This window comes from Platalea leucorodia (genome assembly GCF_965183815.1).
Source record: "Platalea leucorodia genome assembly, chromosome: 1".
Taxonomy (NCBI): Eukaryota; Metazoa; Chordata; class Aves; order Pelecaniformes; family Threskiornithidae; genus Platalea; species Platalea leucorodia.
In genome coordinates this window covers 31,926,511-31,949,850 of record NC_138823.1, presented here as the reverse complement: position 1 = coordinate 31,949,850, position 23,340 = coordinate 31,926,511, and the positions used below count along the sequence as shown (strand labels likewise).

The 23,340-nt window shown below is 45.2% G+C and overlaps 1 protein-coding gene across 1 annotated transcript in view; it reads right to left on the bottom strand.

Annotated features, from left to right (window-relative positions):
• Positions 1–21,966, bottom strand: part of PAG1 (phosphoprotein membrane anchor with glycosphingolipid microdomains 1) — a 116,350-nt gene extending 94,384 nt beyond the window's left edge. The window contains exon 1 of the mRNA XM_082326046.1: positions 21,883–21,966. The gene's annotated coding sequence lies outside the window, so the exon portion shown is untranslated. The remainder of the gene's footprint in view (positions 1–21,882) is intronic.
• Positions 21,967–23,340: the final 1,374 nt, after the last annotated feature.

Here is a 23,340-nt window from a genome sequence, read left to right as displayed (position 1 = left end):
CAAAGGACTCCTCCTAGTGTTATCTTCCATCTGCCGGAGAAGAGATCACACAGATAGACCTTCCAGCCAGATGGAGTCACCAAAAATTCTCTTCATCTATCAGAAAGCTCAGACATAACTGAGATGCACTCATTGATATTCTCCTGCTCTCCCTCCTGCAAATACCCAAAGATAAATTACTCAGACAAACTCAGATTTAGACTTTAAATGTCACAGGCAAATCTTATGCAGCTCATTTTTCCTTTCACTTTTTTTTCTGGCATGAAAGAATTATTCTTATTAACTCACTGGGGATCATGTCTTCCTTTTACTATCTCAGAAAAAGTACAACATGACAGACAGACCTTGTACAATATAAGGCTGGCGGAACTCTCTCCAGGTTTATCCATTAAAAACCCAAAAATCTATTTCAACACTTGTGAATTTTCTGCAGTATTGCCTCTTCTGGATATCAGCATCCTGGTCTGACCCTTCCATAAAATGGGAAGGCTATGGTGATATAGGCTCCTGTAATTCATGAGGTGTCTTTTATTTTTTTTGATTTATGTATATAGAACTAGTTTTGGAGCAAGGATTATTAGGAGATATACATATACAAAATAAATAAATATATATATTTATATACACACACAGAGGCAGTCTTACCATCAAGGGACTCCCAAACAATGTCCAGCTCCAAAGCGGGGCTCTCACTCCCCAACTGACTCTTAGAAGCCACCGAGGCAGGCAGCAGTTCACTGCTCACACATCTCCTTTTCCTTGGACTCTGCTGAGAGCCTTGTAAAATTTGCAGAATCATATTAAATCTTTCCAAGACTACATATTTGCCAACATGTTGAGAAAAAGACTGTAATGGCATTTCCTGATGATAAGTACCAGAGGTGAGGCTGGCAGCAGTGCTGCTTATTACAGCTGGCTGGCACTTCCCCCTTTCCAGAGCCACTTTCAACTGTTAAAAAATGCAGCCTCTTGCTAAATGTCCATTAAAACAAAGCACATGTTGCTGAAAATAAAGCCAAAAAAAAGTACTTTTCACTGCCCAAGTTAAAAGGTCTTGGCATCCTTTTTCTCTGAGAAGCCCTAATATCTCTACTCTTTGAAGCACGGACTTGACGTGACCTAGGAAAAAGCTTTATGTGTGAGCGATGCTTTTTACTGCCTTCTGAAATGGGAAAAGCGTGATCTTGTGAAAACAGGAACAAGAATAAGGAAACAGGGGAAGATTAAGGAAAAGAGGGGAAAATTGGGACTGAGAGATACGTGGGGAAGATGATGGATGAGCATAGGCAAGGAAATTTGGCTGGGGAGAAAAGCAGGGTGAAGGAGGGTGAGAGAGTCAGTTGCTCTAAGCAAAAGCTAAGGAGGAAAAAATGGGTGAAAAAGGAGGGTGAGATCAGGAACTATTTGGATGAGAACAGGGTGAGCTGAGACCAACACGCAGCTGGTACAAAGGGAGACTGGCACTGGCTTGGCAGAGACAGGAGGACACAGAGCTGAGGCTGCAGTAAGAGGGACCTGAGAGTTGCATGGGAGGCTGGCAACAGCGCAGAGTCAAGTGAAAGACAGGAAAGTCATGTACGTCCATGTGGGCAAAAAGAGAAAATGGACAGATTGCTAAGATAGGAAGAGTGGCTGTGCAGGGAAATACACCTAGGAGAGTTGCAAGCGTGAGGAAAAGAGGCACGAATAAGGCTTAGGAAAAGACAAACAACATCATAGGAGAAGAAAGAAACAGGTCTAGTCAAAAGGAGGTCAGAAGAGACCATCTTTTGGCAGAACTATGCAGAAGAGTCTGTACTGCTAAAGCACATTCCCCTCCAGAGCCAAGTCCATGAAGGAGCGCAGGTATGTAGTCACAGTAAAATATACACTTTGGGGACAACTGGGCTAGAACATATCTTTTGTTTTACCTCATTTCTCAGCTCTGCTGGCACCAATAGCACAAAACAGTAGAGTAATAAAATGGACTGATATTACAGTATAGTTCTTTCAGACTATGAAACGGTAACACTCTGTGCCTGTTAAGGATACTATACCAATTTACATGAGCTGTGGATTCTGTTTGGATTCAGATTGTCTTTCTTAGACACACCAATGGCTCGAGGGTCTGCCATACTCCCGGTGGAAAACCAGACAGGCTTGCCCCGTAATCTCTCCCACCCAGCATCTGCCAGAGGCTGTGAGGAGTCAGCTACAGCTCTGCCGGGTGTTGATGCCTCCCATCCTTGCACTGCCTCCAGCACAGCTAGTGCTCTCCAGGTACAACCACGGGGGTGGAATAACTGCCCTCAACTTCTGCTGGACGAGTCAGGGACAAGGCTGGCAAACTGCATGAGAAGCAAGCAAGATGGGTGGCCAGATCTTTTTGGTGCTTGTGATGGAAGGAGAAAAAACACCCACAGAAGTAAACAAAGGTCTGAAAACTGCCAGAAACTCAGGCGCTCTTGTCACTACACCCCTCCCCGGGTTTCCAGAGGCTGGCAAGCAAAGCAGGGGTGTGTGGGGCTCCCTTTGAACTCCACACCCAGGTGCTGTTCCTGCAGAAACCATGCTGCAAGGGAGGGAGAGAGACAAGAAAAGGGGGGCACACTAGTCTAAGTGTGCCCTTAATTATTTCCATGGTAACTGGTAGGTACGCAACCACCCCCCTTATGCTGTATTCTCTTTGTCCATTTTAATTCATGGAACTGGTGTGCAGAGCCCAGGAAAAATGACTATGAGATTTATTTCTTTATTGAAAAAGCTGCAGAAGCGGTGCCGCTGATGGCTGCTGCTAGAGTTATAGATGCATCAGGGTAAAATACTGTGCTGAAAACCTTTCCCATGACCCAGTACGGAAGTAGTTTTTAAAGTAACTCAGCAATACACTTAGATGTCAACAGCAGCCTCTTAGCTACTAGAAAAAAGGGGGGGGGGGGGGAGACTTCACTGCTGCCTGATACAGTTGTTCCAATAAAGTCTAATTTCATATAATCGGCTAGAGCAAGTTCAAGGGAAAATCTGGGGTGAGGGAGAGATAGGAAAGGCAAGATAATAAGCAGCAGTCATCCAAAACCATAAAAGCTGATTTCCTGGTATTCCACCGACCCATGAACTGGGGGTTCTGTGCCCAGATCACCCTGAAAGCCTCAGGTAATGTTTTTTTCAGTCCTCAGCTAGCGAAGTCCAACCGTTACAGATACTGAAACTTACGATACAAGGAGATATCAGGCAAGAGTTTACCATATGCACCTTGAAAGAAGTGCAGGAAAACTTGAGCCTCACCTCTTACTCAGAACACTGAACAGTATAAAACACACACTATTAATAGCGGTACCTAATTTATGAATTATTCAGAAAAAATCAAACAGAATAAGCTTATAAAAGCTTTCTCCCAGAATTTCCCCATGTCCTGCAGAGTACTCTCCAACAACATGTGATCTGGTTCACTGCTCTTGAGCCAAAGAGGTGAGGTTACCATCTCCTATCTCCAGAGACCTTTCTGTAGCAATATCCCAGTAAATTCATGCCACTCCTTTCCTTGGGGCTTACTTCTGAAACAAAGAAACCAATTTCAAAAGCTCTGGTAATTTTAGGAGTGTTTTATATAAACTAGCGATTAGATGATTTTCTGCAGATTCAGGAATATCGTTGCTACAGCTTCTACCACTTTTTGCTTTTTCTTCTTCTTCATCCGAAGGCTGACCTGCTACCCCAGACTGCTCCTTTGCCTACACAGTCCCAACGTAACAGTACTAAGTACGAAAGACTAAAGGTCTCCATGTTCCTCTGTAGTAATCTCCGATACCGACCGCATTTTAGAAGTAGTTAGAAGAAAATAAATACTGGAAAGAACTCTCTTCATCACAGAGGGATTTGTGCACTGCAAATTATTCCTTTAAAAGTGAGATACAGCAAGATGCAACTAATAAAATGGCTAGTGGCACAACAGCCAAAGTGCTCTCTTATCCATTAGTCTAGACCCAACTGCAAGGCACTGAGGTTATGTGATATATTTAAGAGTATTACCCAAACGCAGTTCTCTTTTCCTTCCTCCTAATGGCCCAGCACAGCCCGGCGCTAAGTTGCCGGTGGAACAGAGAGCACAGCAGATCATCATCGCATGCTACGATCTTAGCAGACTTGCCTTTAATCAGGCAGCACAGTTCAGAGGCAGTTCAAAAAAGGCGTCTCGCTAAGAAAATACCCTGCATCTCAGCCACAGAGGGCTTGCTTCAGGAAATCTGCAGACGAAGCTGAAAAATGTAGCAATTTAAAAGGAGCAAAATTGGACAGTAAGAGCATTTACCTTTTATCTGAAAATGATTCATGAGACACCTCTACAAAGCGTCAGACAACAGCAAAGCAGTTCATCTACTATTGATAACCCAGCATTCCCAAGCCATCAATAGCCATTTGAGTACTCCTAAAGTAAATTTAGCTTCATCTTCATTATTTTCTGTATTGAAAGACAGGGGACATATTCATGGGTGTTTATGCAATGGCAAAAGAGCACAGTATTGTATGTTTTATTACACTACCAAAGCAAAATCTCGTTCAGACACTGCTAATGTATAATTTCTGTCTCTCTAAAAGCTGGAAGGCAATCATTAGCATGTTGGATCTGGCAAGTTCATATTATCTATCTGGTAATTATAGAAAGATGGAGAAGCCTTCAAAAAAAATACCCTCCAACTTCTGCATTTACTACATACCTGATCAAAATACTACCACCATTACCTAAATTAGCACATCTTTCCCATAAACCATTATTCAGAGCACATTAACATTAGTATAAAAAGCATTAAATAATTATTAGAGGTCATACCGACTACATTTTATCTTTCCTTCCAACTTCAAAATATAAAACTATATAATGACAACCTGAACACAGCAAAACATTTCATGGACATTGATGACAAGCTAAGCTACATGGTAATTTGTTAGGTTTTACTAGCCCACATGAACACTACAATACAGCTCTAGTTTTTCAAAATATGTATACCATTAGTCAATGCTATTCATACTGGGGCAACGTCAACGCACTAAATACACACCAAAAGATAATCCCATCCTCCTCCAGGGACTGCTGTAGAAAAGGACAGAAAGATGAGAGACAAGGGAGCGGGTTAGGGCATACATATGCATACGTACACAAAGTAATTGGGACGACTGGCCTGTGTCTCATTATCTCATTTATTCATGCTTTAGGTAAAGGGGAGACAAGGAGGTGCCAGAAAGATCGCAGAAGCTGGAACAAGATGGCTACAAAAGGAGCTGGAAGAATAGAAGGAGAAGTCAAACAGAGCACGGAAAGGGAGGCCAGGGAGGAGAGACCATGAATGAAGAGGTTCAGCCAAAACCAGTGATTGGGGGTAAAAAAAATACTCCATGTTGTATAAATGCAAGGCTAAGACCGCTGGGAAAGGAAAGGTCTGTGAGGAGCTTTGGTTGCTCTGTTCTCGAGCAGAGGCTTCACATACCCTGGCATCTCACAGACCCCCAAGCAGGCCCCGCGTCATAGCCTGAATGACACCGACCGAAACGGCAGGGCTCCTTATCTCTCTGGCTTATGCACCCTTTTAATTATGGCGGTTGTGTGGGCCCTGGGCGGGTTCTCCCTGTGGGGGCCGGCTGCGTGGCTCAGGGCCAGTGCAGATAATCGGGGTGTCCCCGGGGAGCCCCCTTCAGCCCCTGGCTCCTGCCCCGGCCCCCACCTGAGCTCCAGCACTGCCGACCCCCATCCCGACCCTTGCCTGTTGTTTTTTTCAAAGAAGCCTTAGGATAAGGTAAGGCTACAAAGACCACAGTAAAATCACGTCAGTGCATGCATCCTGCTCCCCGCTAATTCCCGAAACTACAGCAACAAACAAATAGATCCAATTACCGAGGTAGGCACTAGCCCAATTCAAGGGGATTGGTACATATGTTATAACAAGATGCTGGAGCCGCAGCCCGATCACATTTACATGAAGAAATCATTTTATGCAAATCTCTTATCTATGTGTGAAGGCCGTACAGGAGAGCAGAAACAGCGCTGCATGGAGATTGACCATGCATGGCAGATGGGCAATTTAAGGTAAATCATACAGTTTAGTTATACAAGACATATAACCTGGGGAGAAAGTCTGTAGCTTCAAAGTCATAAATTATTTATAAATAATACAGCCTTCTCATGAAATATCCAAAAGGCCAAGCACCCATTTTTCCCATTATTTTTCTCCACTTTCACAAATCAGAAGGAAGCTAAAGATTAATATCTTATCAAGAATGAGCTAGTTTTGGGGGAGGATGGACTTAGATGGTGGAGTTAGTTACGGGCTTGCAGGCAGGACAGCAGGAACTGATGGCAGCAGGACTGCTGTGCCCACCACCTGGGATCAAAGCAGCAGAAGTTCAAAGGAGGGAGCTGGAGTGGGCTGAAGGAAGAAACTCTCCCCCTGGGAGCTCACACCCTCCCAGGACTGTCACTGCCAGCCTGTTCAAAATCACCACCTGCTTTCTGCCAAAAATTTCAGGGTTTTTTAAGTGAAATCCAGTGCTCAGATTCACAAATCACAGCTGTGGCATCCACATGCATGGTGTGATTTCTGTCAGCAGCGCTGCCTCTTCAGAACACTGGCTATGCTCTGTACAACACACGGTGACACCTCCGTATTCAATTCTCCAGCTTCTTTCAGCACTTCTGTTGTGATACCTCAGCAGTCTGACACCTTCTCATCTTCGCTACTGTCATGGTTTAACCCCAGCCGGCAACTAAGCCCCACACAGCCACTCACTCGCTCCCCTCCCAGCAGGATGGGGGAGAGAATCAGAAGGGTAAAAGTGAGAAAACTCACGGGTTGAGATAAAGACAGTTTAATTGGTAAAGCAAAAGCCGCACATGCAAGCAAAGAAAGAGAAGGCATTCATTCACTGCTTCCCATCGGCAGGCAGGTGTTCAGCCACCTCCAGGAAAGCAGGGCTCCATCACACATAACAGTGACTTGGGAAGACAAACACCATCACTCCGAATGTCCCCTCCTTCCTTCTTCTTCCCCCAGCTTTATATGCTGAGCATGATGTCATATGGTGTGGAGTAGCCCTTTGGCCAGTTGGCGTCAGCTGTCCCAGCTGTGCCCCCTCCCAGCTTCTTGTGCACCCCCAGCCTGCTCGCTGCTGGGGTGGGGTGAGAAGCAGAAAAGGCCTTGACTCTGTGTGAGCACTGCTCAGCAGTAACAAAAACATCCCTGTGTTATCAACACTGTTTCCAGCACAAATCCAAAGCATAGCCCCACACTAGCTACTATGAAGAAAATTAACTCTATCCCAACCAAAACCAGCAGTTACCCAATGCAACACCTGCCCAAATTCCCCTGCGATGACCAATTCAACCACCTGCTCATTTTTCTGATGTCCTGCATAGTGATCCTGCAATGCCCACCAGTGCTCTTACAGGTATCCACCTTTTGACAGATACACACACACTTCATCATTTACTTTTCTGTTGCAGACTCTTTGCTCTTCAAAGTCCTTTTCAGATCTTGATGCTCAGTTTGCATTCAATTCAACACAGTCTGGACGGTTTTTTTGTTGGAATCATTAGGGGCAGATACCCATATGCTCAAGGATATCTTTGTAGTCTGAATAACTCCTAACATTTGTGCTTTCAGCAGACCACTGTTTCTGCTTGCTTATATACAGATACAGATGTCTTACGTGACTTTTACAATGTGTTTAAGCAGCCTCCCATGCCAAGTCTGAGGATATTAATGTTCTTCCTCCTGACTTTCTCCTGTTTTCAACTGGTCTGCTGTTATTTGGATGTCGGAAAGGTACCTCAGTGTCAAAAAAGCCCTGAAAGTTAAGCTATGTGCACGCTGTAGTTCAGACATTTTCTGAAGCTCTTTGAAGTCTTGGTGTGTATTTTCTTTGTATTACAAATGGTAAGTTTGCCTAAATGCAACAAAAGTGTAATTCTTGAGTTCACTGCTCATGCCACATGTGCAGTATAAGACAAATAAAATATACAAGAGGAAAAAGATCTGATTTATTTTCTTATTAGCTACAGATATTAGCATCACTGTCTCATATCAATTAGCTGCAATAAAAAGATGGAAATACCAGAATATTTCTTTTCAGTTTTAGGAGTGTCACATTTTCTACATAAGCAAAACTAAACATACCTCTTGTGTAATAAAGAGCAAATGTAGCACCAAGTGTCACTCTATACAGGCAGCCACCTCTCTGCACCAGGGCTTTGTATGTATAGTCCCCTTTGAAGCCACAAGGGGGTATGACCATGCAAATTCCAAAGTGATACAAAATCCACTTCTTCAGTTTTCATGGAAATCTCAACAGCTATTTTTCATGCACACTTTGGTCTGTCAACCTTTGTAACCTTTTGGTTAATAATGAGGTTTGTTTCTGAACCTCCCTAAATATTCTAAAATGAATTAAAATGCTGTATAAACTCCAATCCTCCCAAGCACTTTTTCTTCCCACACCAGAGACTTTAGGTACCAAATCCAAAGAACGAAATCTCTTCTGTAGGAAGGAATATCTGTCTCTCTCTTGGTTAAACTTGTTCCCGCCTAAGTCTACATCCACTTCCCAGGTCAGATTTTAAAAGAAGAAATTTTCACCCATTTTGCAGCTCACTAAAGTCTTCGCCATTCTATTCACTCATGCAGCTGTTTCTCTTTTTAAGTCTCTAATATTGCAAGTCTATTTAAAACTTAAACAGTACCTAAGCTCTCGTGAATAACTTTAATTTGGGAAGTGTAAAGGACTGGATTTCGTCCTCTCCTAAAATGGCACCTTTCCCTCTCCTTTGGGAAAATCAAACAACTTATGCTAAGACTGCTCCTGTCTCACCTCAAAAACTTTTTCCCTGACCTGGAAAGCCTCCCACAGTCTCCAAGGATCGCACTAGAGCAATAGTATTTACACTGAGAAGGCAGCACCAGTATATCTAAGATCAGGCTCTTTGTGAATTTGAAAAATCATGAATAGGAAATAAATTTATAGAAAAAATGTTTCAGTCTTTATTTTGCAAGCAGAGAGTCAGGGGATAAAAACAAATTGGACATCAATAGTCAAAGGATAACTCTACTGTTGGTGTGCTATTGACAAAGATTAAAGCTATGCCTGTAATTAATACAAAATTAGCTTGCAAGCCAGAACGAGAAGGCTAAGGTCACCAATAACAGCTCCACTGCTCCCGTGTGCATAAAAACCAGCACATTTGGTGGGGTTTGTTTCCAGGTGGCTGTTAACTCGCCAGGAGGAGGAAACACACAGTGGCACACGGTACCGTTGTGGTTTACAACAAAAGCGCTCTCTGTAGGCTCGCGTTGATAAAAGTCTCCTGCCTTGAGTCTTGGATATGATACCCCTTAAGGCCTATTAGTACAACAGCTAAGCTCAGCACCTCGCCTGCTATTCCACGGATGCACATGGGACATGATGCTAGCTACAAATGGCTTGAAAATGGAGCTAGTAAGAACCAGACTTTAAAGGAAAGGAAATATTTAGAAATAGCAAGACAAGAGGCTTGCACAATAAGCACTATTTGTCCAACATCTACAGGCTCAAGTTGCTGCAAAGAATGAGATCTTTCCTTATTTTTCACATACGTGGTCAGAACAGAGATGAAACAACTGCTCTTTTGCACATATCCTGCAGGAACAGGAGACAACGACAGATACTGCGCCCCTGCTGAGCAATCCAGGGAGCATATAAGAGATTTTCTGTTTTAAAAACTGAAGGTGAAAAAGTGCGAGTGAACTGAGGATGCAGACATAAAGTACCAAGAATACGTTGATATCCTTTTTTCTGGGAGAATGAAGAATTTTTTTCAAATTTTTAAAGAACAAACTAGAGAACTGTTATTTTAGAACAGGCGCTCTTAAAAAAAGTGTGTCTGCACAGAAGGTGGCACAGAGGTGGTCCTACCACCCATCCAGCACAACCACTTAAGAGTGTAGTTGGTGCTGTCACAGAATCCTGCTTTGTCTAATGCAGCCCAGGACATCACTCCTCTTCTTTGCTGCAAGGGCACACTGCTGGCTCATGTTTGACTTGGTGTCCACCAGCCCCCCCCAGGCCTCTTCTGCAAAGCTGGGGGCTTTGTCGGCCCCCAGCACATACTGGTGCCAGGGGTTGCTCCCCTCCAGGGGCAGGGCCCTGCACTTCCCCTTGTTCCCAGTCTCTCCTACTCACATGTTCAAATTTTGGATGTGGGATAACTCCTAGCTGCTCTCCATAGCAGGGCCAAAGGTGACATCCCCAGGACACAGCTGGGGCCAGCCACAGGTCCAGCTGCCCCACCAGAAGCCAGACTCTTCTGTCAGCATATAAATGACCTGTGGTCCTCAATCCCCGGTTGGCTAGATCCTCCTGCAAGCTCCACTTTACAGCCTGCACCGTATCAGCATCCCCTAATTTAAAGTTTGGTACACACTGAATTGCTAGACTCTGCTTTTGGATGTTAACCCTTTCCTGTATTGAACTGCCAGGGCTGAGGGACAAAAATCCACTAGAGGATCATGCAGGAGAGTGAGAAAAAGGCAAGTTTTAAGTTTGCAGTATGTGCCTTCAGCCACAACACCCCTCTACTGCCAAACTGAAACACCAGCTGCAGGAAGAGAAAGCAGCACTGCACTTCTCCCTGCCACCGAAACCCCCCTCTTTAGCATACAACTGACTTAATAGCACTAATTTTTTTTTTTTAAAGAGTTTGCTCCAATCTGCATAAAATCAGGCTGATATCGACACACTTTACAGATACTGGAGTGTTAATAAAACCAGGTAGCTAGGTGTTTAAAAGGTATAAATCTCTCAGCTCTGGTCACTTACCTACATCAATTCTTCACACTTATTTTTCTGTATTCAATCTTTCTAAGTGCCAGCTGCTGACGAACTGCAGAGAGCATCATTTTTATTAAATGAACACCAACATTTCAGAGTTATACCTCAGAAAACCTATTACTATCTATTGACAGATAGCTTAAGCACAGAAATTCCTGAGGTTTGGGTTTTTTTTCCTTTATTCTTCTAGACTCCAGTGAGAGGAGGCCTTTTCTGTTTAAAGCTGTTGCTTTTTTAAGCATCAATGTAATTAATTATGCAGGCTAATACTTATAATAGCAAGTACTACTGCTCTGTGGAGCAGGGCACACATCGTGCTGGATGGAACACAGAAACTGCAAACTCTTGGAAATTCTCCTTTCCAGGGAATCACAGCACTGCAATGTATAATTTCTGCCTAGTTCGGAAAACCAGGCGAAAACAAGTTTTCTTGGTTACTGCATTTCCTGAATAAAACATTATTTACTGCTGATTAAAACTGACAACTTGTGCTAATTTTACCACTGTCCAAGAACTAATATTTCAGTAATTCCCACAGCTGGGAGAAGCAAAGAAGTGACAAAAATCAACCAAGGGTTTCCAGGTTCCCAGACTGCCACCCATGAGGTCCAAACCTCCAGGGCTGTGGCATCCCAGGGTAGCTATGACCTCTTCGGGCCACCTCACTTCTGCACGGAGCCACGTCCCATGGTGCCAGATGACTCCAGCGCTTCCAGGCTCCATAGTCCACAGCTGGGGATGAAACCCCCAGGTTGCCTGCCTCCAGAAAACCTCTAAGAGAAGACTCCTGCTGCTCCATGGTCTGGCGCCTGCCCTACCCTGCCAACACCTCTGCAGGTGCTGGAAACCAGGACATGGCCACGCGGGTCCATCAAGGCCACCCTAACGGGAGTTTGGGGGTCCCATCACTCGTTTCACAGACCGGGCTTCTCCTCCCAGGCCAGCTACAGGTATGGATGTGCCTGTCAGAAACCAATGGCACCACGCTATTTGGGCATGCTATGCCTCAGCACAGAATAAATGGGAAACACATAAACGCTGAGTTATTGGCTATCTGCCTGCTTTGCCAAGTAAATAATTTAGCTAATTTCCTCGTAATAATGACCTCTCATCTTGGGGGGAAATCAATCCTCTACTTCTGGGCTAGTTTGCTTTCTCCAGTACTTCTCTAGGGCTGTTTTTAACCAAACCTGTTGAGAAGGATGCTAACAGAAATCACCTGGAAACCAGCATCCATCAATTCCATCGTAACTGGTCAGACCTCACAGCATAACGCACTCCCGTAACCAGACCCAGGCATCACTTCTTTCCCTGTTGTTTACCCGACTGTTAACGCTAATCAATTCCTGGTGTATGTGCTTTCCAGAAATGAGATGGACTTGTCAGGCAAAATTAAAGATGGAGTCACAACTGAGTCAGGGCTTCAGGGTTCACTCACACAAATTAAAATACAAAATTGATACTGAAATGTAAATCAAGAGTATGAAATTAAATCTTCGTGTTAAGAATGGGAAAAAAAGATTAATTCTTGCTTTCACTTCAGTCAATATAATTGACTGGAACAACAATTTAGAAGATTTGACAGACTGTCCACCAAGATACCCTGGAAAACTGAACTGTTGTGCCACACCTCTACACAATTAGCATAAAAACATTTCCAAATGCATTGGCAAATTTCATGTACTAAATTGCCAGGAATACTTTTTTCCAAATTTGGCTACACTGGCAACACGAGAAGGTACTATATGTATGCATCCCATTTGACTACCAAGGACATAGTTAAGAAAAGAGATAAAACAAAAAGGAAAGAAAATCACAGGAAAAAAAAAAATCAAACTGCATTAACAGATAATATTTGAAGTACAGATTCATTATAGGTGGTCTATAGGTAACTGTTTACCTCAGGTCCACATACATAATGTCACATGTTACTATGCTCTTTAGTGATGAACTAATCCACACAGAAAAGCTCGGTGACAAGTCACATCACAAGAGTCACGAAATGGAGGTCACTGTGCCAGCTAGCAAATGACACATTAAAAAGGGAAGAAAAAGGCAGAAAATGCTCTTTATACTTTCCACTTCACTATGAATGTGAGGGATTTATTTCACTAATCCATGGCTGGCAGCGTCGGGGCTACTTGGAGCTGCAGAGATGGAGAGAAATATCCAATTTTCAAATCCCCTCCAGCTACATAAAGGTAAGAAAGAAGAGCACTTCTGCCACCACTGAGCTGTTATTGCACCGCTGCCTGTATTAGGCCAATACCATTTTCTGAAAAGGCTAAATTACAGGAAGGCACACGTCACAAACGGCTTCCTCCTGTAACTAGGACAGCCAATTAAGATGGTCAAGATAGTGCCAAAACACACCTTTTTACGGCATGCTCATTTGTAGTTTATTTTGCCTGCCTGATTACAACGTTATATCCCTGTGTGAAGAGTGTGAGGGGGAGGAACCGCACAAGCAACCTTCCCTATCCAAATATGAGCTTATTCAGACTATTTAAGCATTAGGTCACAATTTACCGTTCTGGGGGAAAATCAGTTTCCTTTCTTACAAAATGTACTAAAAATGAAGCAATATTTGACAGTACCTCAAAGCGTGAGAGAGAATACACATATCTAGTTTGGCCTTTATATATTTTCTTCTTCTTTTTCCTTAGGCAAGCAAATCTATAAAGCCTCTCATCTAATGCGTTAGATTAATAAATGATGAAGCTATAAACAAGAGTGCCCCAACCTTCCATGATGTGTACTCAATTATTTTGCATTTAACAAGAGTAAGGAAAATGAAATTAATTTAATCTCTGTAATTGCCAAACTAAATGACACAATCTTGCCTATTGTAACAAATCAAGACAAGCCATTTACATTTACCAAATAGTTGTAAAAAGTGTAATTCTTGCTCTGAATAGCTTTTTGTGATGTATTAGCTTCCATCCCTGGAAAAGTACCTACCGAACGTTGTAGCAGAGGTCATGGGGACCATGCTTTTCTCCACAACTAGGCTCTAAATCCCAACTACTTTTAAGCTAAGTTCTATGACAGCATTTCAGAAGAAAGTGAAATTATATTTCCAAATGTGCTTGGTGGATATTCCTTACTAAGGTAATCATAGAATCATTAAGGTTGGAAAAGACCCTTAAGATTATCCAGTCCAACCGTTAACCTATCGCTGCCAAGTCCACCACTAAACCATGTCCTCAACCTGTGTGGAACCACAGGTTTTCTTATAGTTTGCAGGCTCTAACAGTCTGAACATTGGTCTATGCACTTTACTAGAAGGAAAAGTAGCTATTATTTATTAAAGGAAGAAAGTTCTGCAGGCAATGCAATCATCACCCTCAACACCATCAGTAGCAAATTCTGTAGCAATTTCTTCAGCAATTTCTTCCTACGTCTCCCTTACATTCCAGTCTTCTAAACCAACGTCCCTGGGTGGCAGCTTGAGTGGCAGCAGGTAGGAGAGCATGGTGTAGGCACCAGTGCTCCTCTGCACTCCTCACCCCCAAATCTGTGGCCCTCTTCCACTGCTCTTCCTAACTCCTGCTCCCGTTGCACATCTGACCTCCTCATTAACTCTCCCCCACCATGGCACAATCCCTAGAAGAGGACTTCAGGTCATCTTTCTCTGTGTACCTCTTCCACTTTGAAATCATCTTGCTTGGACGTCAGTAACAACTCACCCCAGGTAAGGTTTCTCTACAGCCCCATACAGTGGCAGTAACCCTTTCATACACCTCTGGAAACAGCCCGCCTGAGGCAACTTAAGATCTTCCTTTGCCATTTTTGGTGGCCACACCCCAGTGGTGGCTCACAGCCATGTGGCAACAAGCATATCCAGGTCTTTCTCTCCTTCAGTCACTTCCAGTGATGACTCTCTAATCCCTTTGGCTTCAGCTGCAAAATTCCCATTGATTGATAATGGATTTTCCACTGATGTAGAATCAGGCACTTCGACTACACCACTACGAATTAACAGAAGAGAGCTCTGTTAATCCTTTATAAGCAAGCATAATCTTTTGGTTTCTACAAGAAGGAGCGAAGGCCCCCCCTTTTCTCCAATACCAGGCAGAATGTGACTATTATTTCAGAATTTTTTTCTCATGTTGTCTGATCGAAACCAGCATTTTTTTGGGGAAGACACAAATCCAGACAGCACCACAGATGCACACTTCTGTCAGGTAAAAAAGGAAGAGTTTGAGTTATGAATCCTGCAGCTGAAAGCTGGGACCAGTGCTCTAGGACTTACATTTAACCCATAGAAACTGCTGTCATCTGGAAACAGCAGACTGACAAAGCCTTTATAGCATTCACCTTTCAATTAAACAAGAGTAACATCTGAAACCTCACATTAAAATAGCTGTAAGATTTGTCAGGGTTCTCTCTCAATGATGTGATTTGAACATTTCCCATACATTAGCAATAGTTAGGGCTATTAAACTGCAAGCAAGTATTAGCACCTTTAAAGACTGTTACAGAACTTGGCTAATAACTCTAAAGCAATCAAGTCATCAGAAAGATGGACTGATCTTACATTAAGACACTTTTTCCACTAAAATGAGATTTTGTTAGATCAACTCAAACACACTTTATTAAGCCAGTGGGTAGCAGAATGGCTCTTCTTTTTTGCAGGAAAAGAAATTCATCACTACGCTTCAGTGTCTGGTAAATAGGAGGTCAATCACGCAAACCCTTGCTCAAATGAGAAATCACTACTCACAAAGACTTGTCCCATTGCAGTCAACAGTCTGAGCAGGGATACTTAACCACAGTAAAATCTTGAAAGATCAAGCCCAAATATCACAGTTGTAATTGGTACTGCACATCAAAGAGCCCTTAATTTGATGTCCCATCCTGCACTGCACTACATGCAAAATTTTCATTGGTTTAGTAATTCATCATAAGCACTGCTTCTATGCTAGGATGAAAAGAAGTCTTAAATACAGCAGCAAAGTGGTTCCTCTAAAACACCGGAATGCCACATATCTCCGTAGGACAATAAAATGTTTATCTTTTGTCATGCATTTCATTGCCGCTGTTTAGTTGGGTGACCTTTTGAAAGGAGCAGTGGAGGCTGACGTACACCTTCATTAAAGCAGCGCCTCCTTCTTCCCCCGCGCCTGCAAGAACAATGAGCGCAGGAGGGAAGAGGTGAGCAATCCACAGAGTAATGAAGAGATTTTGTTTCAGAGGGTTATCAATTATTTATGAGTAAATCCCCAGATGAGCACAGCCGAAGCTGAACAGTTTTTAATATGTTTCACTTCTGTACACATGGCACAACACAATCAGACGCGAGCTAAATTGGATGTCTGAGTATTCGAGGTGTCAAATAGTGAGTTGAATCTGGACTTTAGTAAATCACTGTTGTGCTTTTTAAAGTACAACAGTCTGCTAGATTTAAAGCTCTTTCAACAAAATTCCTCCAATGCTCACGGAAACCATTCTTTATAGGATTTCCCACTCATCAAGATCTCAGCAAAGAAAAAGCTCATACTGAAGAATTTTTGTAATTATGCTGACATAGTTGTCTAAACAGTCTAATATTCAAACTCTGATAAGCATATCGCCCAGCTTTGAATGGAATTTTATTCCACAATGGAATGAAATGGACCTGAACTTTTCCTGTTAAGACCAAGTTACGGTCATCTTCTCCAAAACAGGGTTTATCCTTTTCAAAAAAAAGCACTTGTCTTCAAAGTAAAATTGTTTTATAACTGTGCTTTTTAAAGAGAAGATCCAAAAACTCCTTCTGTGATATGGGAAATACAAACACCACATGTTAGTCTTCTCCACAAAGCCAGGACAGTGAAACCAAACGGTTGTATTTGCTAGGCACGCTTTCCCCAAGTCGTTAACCTATTTACAAATGCTGTCATCGAAAACAGTCATCCTGCAAGTCTCAAAATGAAACTAAATCCACTGTCGTGCAGTGAATGTCCAGATCCGCAGAACTGCTCTTTGAGAGCTCCTCTTTCCCACAGCTTCCCACCAACACGATGCTGCCAAAGTCAACACCACCGCCGTAGTCATACTTCAACAACTGTGTCTACAGCAGCTGTCACGATGGCCCCGAGGCCACCTTTAACACCAAATTCAAGTACTCTGCGAACCCAGGAACCAGGCTGGGGCACGGCCAGGACAAGCCCTGAAGAGCAAGCCCCCTCGGCACGTTAGCGTCCGGCCAAGCGGTGGCATGTCACACGCAGGCTGCCCCAGAGGCGGGCTGCCAGCCCCCCCATGCTTGGAGGGGCTCTCTTGGTGCAGCCTGGGCTCAGCAACGGGGTACAGAGCTGGGCTGCGGCCGAGGGGGAGCAGACAGCAGCCAATGCAGGTTCCCCTGCCTCTCAAAGCCTCATCTGCAAGCTGCCTTCCAAGGGGATGAGTTCAGGGATAAACTCATCAAATAAGGTGTTTTAAACCACAAGCGGAACAAGCACTTTCTGCCTTTTTTGCAGAACAACTGCAGGAGAAGAGCTGGGTCTGTGGCACACTCTGCCCCCTCACTTTTAGGCCAGCATACACCCCAGCACCTCCACAACTCTGGGAGCAAGATCCACTCCTGTCCTAGCCTGGCTAGACTAAACTGCTCCAGCACCCAAAAAAAAAAACCACTTAGAAATCCATTTTAGATTTGTTTGCATTACTTTGGAGAGTTTGTTATGTATTTGGATGAAAGGAGCCCATTAAGTACATCTATATTTACTTCATTACAGTGTGGCTCTTGAAGTTAGATGAAAAGATTTACTCTGGCCAAGTTTGTTTATTCATCAACATCAGCTAAGATATGTTTTCAAAGGCTCATCCTCATTGCATTTACATGAAAGCACACAGATTTTTTTTCAAGGGTTGTATCACATTCTGAAAGCTGGAAAAGGACAAAGGAAACTTTTGTGAGAATTATAAAATCAAGGATCAGCACAGGAACATTTCCTACCATTTCCAGTTATTTATGGCGGGGGGGGGGGGGGGGGGGGGGGAACAACCCATCCCTTCCCACCTGGAGTCATTCTTTCCCACCCTGCAGATGTATCAACAGCCACAAACTGTCAGTGGATAATCAGTCACTATGGCCCTAGCCTAGAGAGCAGTGACTGGCACACTGCTTACCTAGGGACACCAGAAGTGAAGAGTTAACCCCATCTGAAGCACAACAGTTTAAGCAAATGTTGTCTCACAAGTTTCTAATTTTTCTGTCTACGCTTTGACCTGAACAATTAAACTTTTTTCATAATGGTGTTGAAGAACAGATCTTCTCTAGCAAAGCATTATGTAAAAATACAGCTCACCGCCGACCAGCCGCAGCTGTACAAGTCCTAGTTATCGCTGACAGGAACCCAAACATGACTTGGTACTTGCATGCCTTTAATATCAAAATTTTATCCCCAAGTTATGTAAATATTTAAATGACATTTATGGACAGTATCTTCCCTCCTGAGTTTACACTTTCCCACGGAAGACTTCCAGAGTGATTAACAATGCAGATCTTTATCCTTCACACTGACTATTCATTCATCCTTTCTATAACGAATACTGCTTACATACGACCCAAGAGAGCTGTAACAAGGCAGTATTTATCTGCCCTAATAATCTACCGCCGCTGCTTTAATTAAAACTTGGTTGTATTGCATCTACAGCATGAAGGAACGCCTCCCGTCACTCATCATTTTCACCTGACAGCTGTGCTTGGTGCACCTTTGCAGGAGCAACCTTTGCAGGTCCCACCACCCGCAGCTCGCCCTCCCCAGCCCAGGTAACCACGGCCACAGCGTTGTAAAAAACCTCTTCACCACAGAAGAAAAGCAGAGCGAAACTGCAGAGGGGTTTGCAGCTTGGGGCCTCGAGTGAGTCACCGAGCACCTGCGCGTTGGTATTTACCCCAGTTCCTCAGCAGCGCAGTGCTGCCTGCGCGGCACATGGGGGTTTCGGGCGGTGAGGGGCCGGGGAGAAGGCGAGATGGATGCCTCACCCGCAAGAGACCTACAGAGACGTTGCGGCATGGCATGGCAATTCAGAGCATGAGGGATACCAGGATGGAGATGGGGGAACAGCAACCAAGGACATCTCAACTCCCTTCAGTAAATTTGCAGCCAAATCTTCAGGCTTCAGCTTCTTCACCTGCGTAGCAGGATTTTACAGGGCCTCCAAGAGCTCGCATGAATGCACAGTGATTTCAAAGTCTAGAGTTTATTACTAGCAGTATTACACAAATGAGTGTGCGCTGCTTGCCCTTTCCCTGTTTTAATCAGCATAAGCAGTATCCAATCATACAAACATTTAGAAATGCACCATTTTCCCAAGGAAAAAGCTGTTTTGAACTTCTTCCCTCACCAGAACAGAAGTTTTTTGGCATCGTTATACACAGCATAAGACCTCCAACTGATAGCGTCGTTGGGATGCAGGGATGGGCAGCGAGCAGCTAGCACAGCCTGCCTGCAAGCTACAGGCCGTACAACCAGGGCCTCATCCAGCACAGTCTCCCCTGCCGGCTACACGCGGGGCCCTGGCCAGCGGTTGCCATTAATTCAGCAGCCGCTCAAACTTGCGAGGGGGCTCTCTCAGCCCTAGCTTGGCAACCCGCAGGTGGGGGCAGGTCTCAGCACGCCTTGCCCCTTCACCCCGCCTGGGCTCCCTCCCAGCCGCAGCACGGCCACCGGGCTGCAACACGCCCGCCCTCCCACCGCCGCAATGGGGCTGAGCTACCCTCGCACCCAGCGCCCAAAATCTGCTCTGTTTTCAACACCTGGAAGCAGAGGCATCGCTATAGGAGCCTGGGTTATGTTATTTGAATGATCTATTGTTTCAATTAAGTGTTAAACAATGTTTTCAAGCCTTCTTGGTCTATTAATCTTATTCTTACATTCTGTTTTGCAGTTACAAATGATACGGTGTTGGAACTACTTTGAAAAACCTCCTCCATTCTCCATCCCCATCCTTACTGGAAGGAAAAAGACTGTGTCCTGTTCCAGCCATCGAACTCTGCAGCACTTTACCATCAGCATCAATGAGCTGATAAACAGATTTAACTCCTCTGTGTGTCAATGATGCCTGCGCTGCCCCAGGAAAGAGTGAGTGTTCCTTAACTAAATGCCACTGCACAGCCTGGAAGGAAAACTCGATTGCATTTCTTGTGGATTCCTCAGAACAGCGCTTCTTAAAATATAAATTAGCTCTAGATTATTGAGCATTTCTTATTTAGGGCTTGAAAACCAGTTGCCACTTTCTGATCAATATAACAGTTGGATAAATTCAGTTACCTACTAGCAGTCATTTGTATACAATACATGATCTAAAGCCACATTGACATTCACGTGCCTGGCAATGAGGCGTATGAAGAGAACTGTGCCTTAAAATGCAATGGATTACCTGTTTCTTTTCCTCATTAAATGACATTTCATAAAAGGAACCGAACATAGGATAGGTGAGCTTGCCGAGAGTCACGTCCCACAACCTTTACTCATATGAGCAACATGTTGCCTTCAGATCAGCTTCTCATTTGAAAGTTGCAGATCCCCATTGCTGACCTGAATATTGATTTTATGTTAATAAAAACCTGTGTTGAGACACTGGTTAAAGACAAAATTGCTCTTATACTTCAGACCTGCAAGACGTTGTGCATACTGTACTCACAAATTTTTTTTCAGTGAGGGCAGAAGACACTCACCCCTTACAGGAGATGCTCCACAGGCTGCAGAATTTGGCCCTTGTTAAATAAGCTACCACCTGTATCAATCGCGTTCCCAGCAAGGGAAGGCACTTTTGCTACCTTGAAGCTGCACACCTCACATATAGATATATTTATCAGGGCAAAATTTTTAAAGATGTAAAATAAGAAACCCTGGAATTTGAAATTTCTACTTCTGTATTATCTAAGAGAAACAAACACAATAACAAAGTACTCCCATTTACCTACTGGGTACCTTCAGCAGTGCTTGCTTCTGCAAATTCTCTTAACAGACGCTGCTCCGATCATCATTTAACTGCAACGCAGACAGAGTTCAAGAGGACTAAGGAGGATTTGCTTCTGGTTTCACACAGCGCACTTATTTTTTTGAAGTTTAATTTAATAACATAAGAAGTCTGGATAAAAGTTGATCGAGCACGGCTGCTAGGAAGGGGAAAAATATTTTCTACCAAAATGTTACCTTTGCTCTTTCTCTTTTTCTACATTTGTTGCTTAATGGCTCAGTATTATTTCAAAGGCCATTCCTTTTACAAATGTAATCAACTCAAGTATTCAGCACCACAGATGATATATTACTCTCCTTAAAACCAGATCTCTGAGGGACAGATTAGAAAGAAAGGTTAAAGAGCTCTATCATTCAAAGCATTATAGTTCAGACACCTATAAATCACTGTTTGTTTATTTAGATAATTGGGTCCATTAGCGGATGTAACATTCAAGCTCCACAACTTTCTGCAATGACCGCTTGCCAGTTTTTTCTTTCCCCGTTTAGAAGCACTAAGGGAAATAAATGCTCCAAGCAGCACACACGGCAAATGATGCGCTAGGACTCATTTGTGCTTGCAGCTCTCTTCGAAAGGCTTTGAAAAGCAGCCCCTGCTCTCCTCTGGCGATCCCTTCCTCTTAGAGAGTTTCCAAGAGCAGATGCCACTGCGAAACAAACTGGAGTCTGTCACCATTAATAGGATTTGAATGAAAATATAGTTGCGGGGCTGACTGGCAGCAGTCAGAGCCGGGCGGCGCGGAGAGCCCCGCCGCCGCGGGATGCCGGCGCGCAATAACCCCGGCCGGGGCCGCATCCCGCCGCCTCGCACCGTGCCCTGCACCTGTGACCGCTCCTGCCCAAATTATCCCCCAACCAACCAAATGGCCGCCGCGGCCGGACAGGGGCAGCCCTGCCGTGCGCGCCGCCCCGAGCCTCGCAGCCCTGCGGCAGCCCCGCCGCCGGCCTCCCGCCGCCGCGCAGCCTCCCGCAGCCGCGCAGGACCCGCGCCCGCAGCGGCAGCACACCCGCCCCTCTCCCCGCCTTCACCCCCCCCAAAACACAGACACGCCAACTTCGCGCAACGCCCCCAACTCACCGGCAGCCGCCGGCGCCGCGGAGAGGCGCGCCCGGGGATGCCGCCTCCCGCGGAGCGCTGCCCGCGGAGCGCAGCCCGCAGGGGCCGGGCAGCGGCGCGGCGAGGGGAGGGGAGGGAGGAGCCGCAGCAAGTTGCGGCGCGTCTCTCTCCCCTCCCTCCTCCTCCTCCTCCTCCTCCTTCTCTCCTTCTCCCCTCCTCCCTCCCCCTCCGCCACCTCCCCCCGACCCTCCTGCCGGGCGGGGGAGGGGGACGGAGCGCGGCCGCGGAGCGCGGCGCGGGCGGGCGCGCAGCAGTGCGCATGTCCCCGCGCCCGCCGCCGAGAGGCGACCGATGCGGCGGCGGCGCGGGCGGGCAGCGCAGGCCCCGCGCACCGCAGCGCGCCTTTGCGGAGGCTGCGCGGGGCACGGCCGCCGCCGCATCCCCTTGCTCCGCGGAGCCGGGGCGGCGGGGGGGCCACACGGGCACGGCGGCCGGCGCCGGGCTGCCCACCTTGCAGCGCTGCTGCAGCGGCGAGCGCGGGCGGCCCGCCGGCAGCGGGCGGAGGGCTGGGGCCGCCGCCCCCGGCTGGAGCCGCCGCCCCCGGCTGCTGCACACGGGCGCCCCGTCTCCAGGCTGCTCGGCTGGAGGGTGCTCCGCTGAGCAGCCTGGAAAAGAGGGGAAAAAAGGATGAATCTAGGCGTCCTGTTATTTTTTTTTTTCCCCCGTTAAGTGAGCATGACTAATGAAGACAGGTATTATGACAAAAGGGACCTCCGCATAGTTATTGCTGGCTTTTTAATGTTGTACCAAGGTCTTTAAGTGAAAGAACGAACTGTATTTTACGTGATGTAGGAGAGTGCAAGCACTTTGAGTGAAAAGCGCTGTGAGAGCAAAGGCAGGAAAGGCTGCAAAGGCAAAATGCCTAACTTAGATCTCTGGGGATTTTTTAGGGAAATTGCACAATTACCCTAAGTTTCCACCCAGATGTAAGGACTGACCTAACACCCAGTGAGTTTCATACTTCCTGAGAACAAGTTCAAACCCCATACTCCATTCTGCAGTAGCACAGATGTCGCATATGTGGCTGGCTCAAGGCTTGAGCCTGAATCTGCATTAAATGCTTAGCAAAAAAGGATTTACCTATACAGGGAAGCGTTGGGGGTTTCATTTGTTTAATAATCCAAATACAGCAGTACCATCAGCATTTTCATTTTCACCTAACCTTTGGCAAGATTATAGCTCAGTCCGTTATCTCCACGCACATCCACCCAATGAATCCTCAGAGCTGATCCTTTCTTCACTTCGTCTTTCAGTATTGCCAGCTGTTGGGTTCCTCTGTTGATTTGTTTGCTTTTTTTTTCCTACTGAGCCTTCTTAAGGCTCTTTGTCCAACATCTTCTGTCCTCACTGGGCAACACAGTCCATGTCTAGCAGAGTCCAGCCCATCTCAGTTTGTCCACATGGCCCCTGCAACAAAAT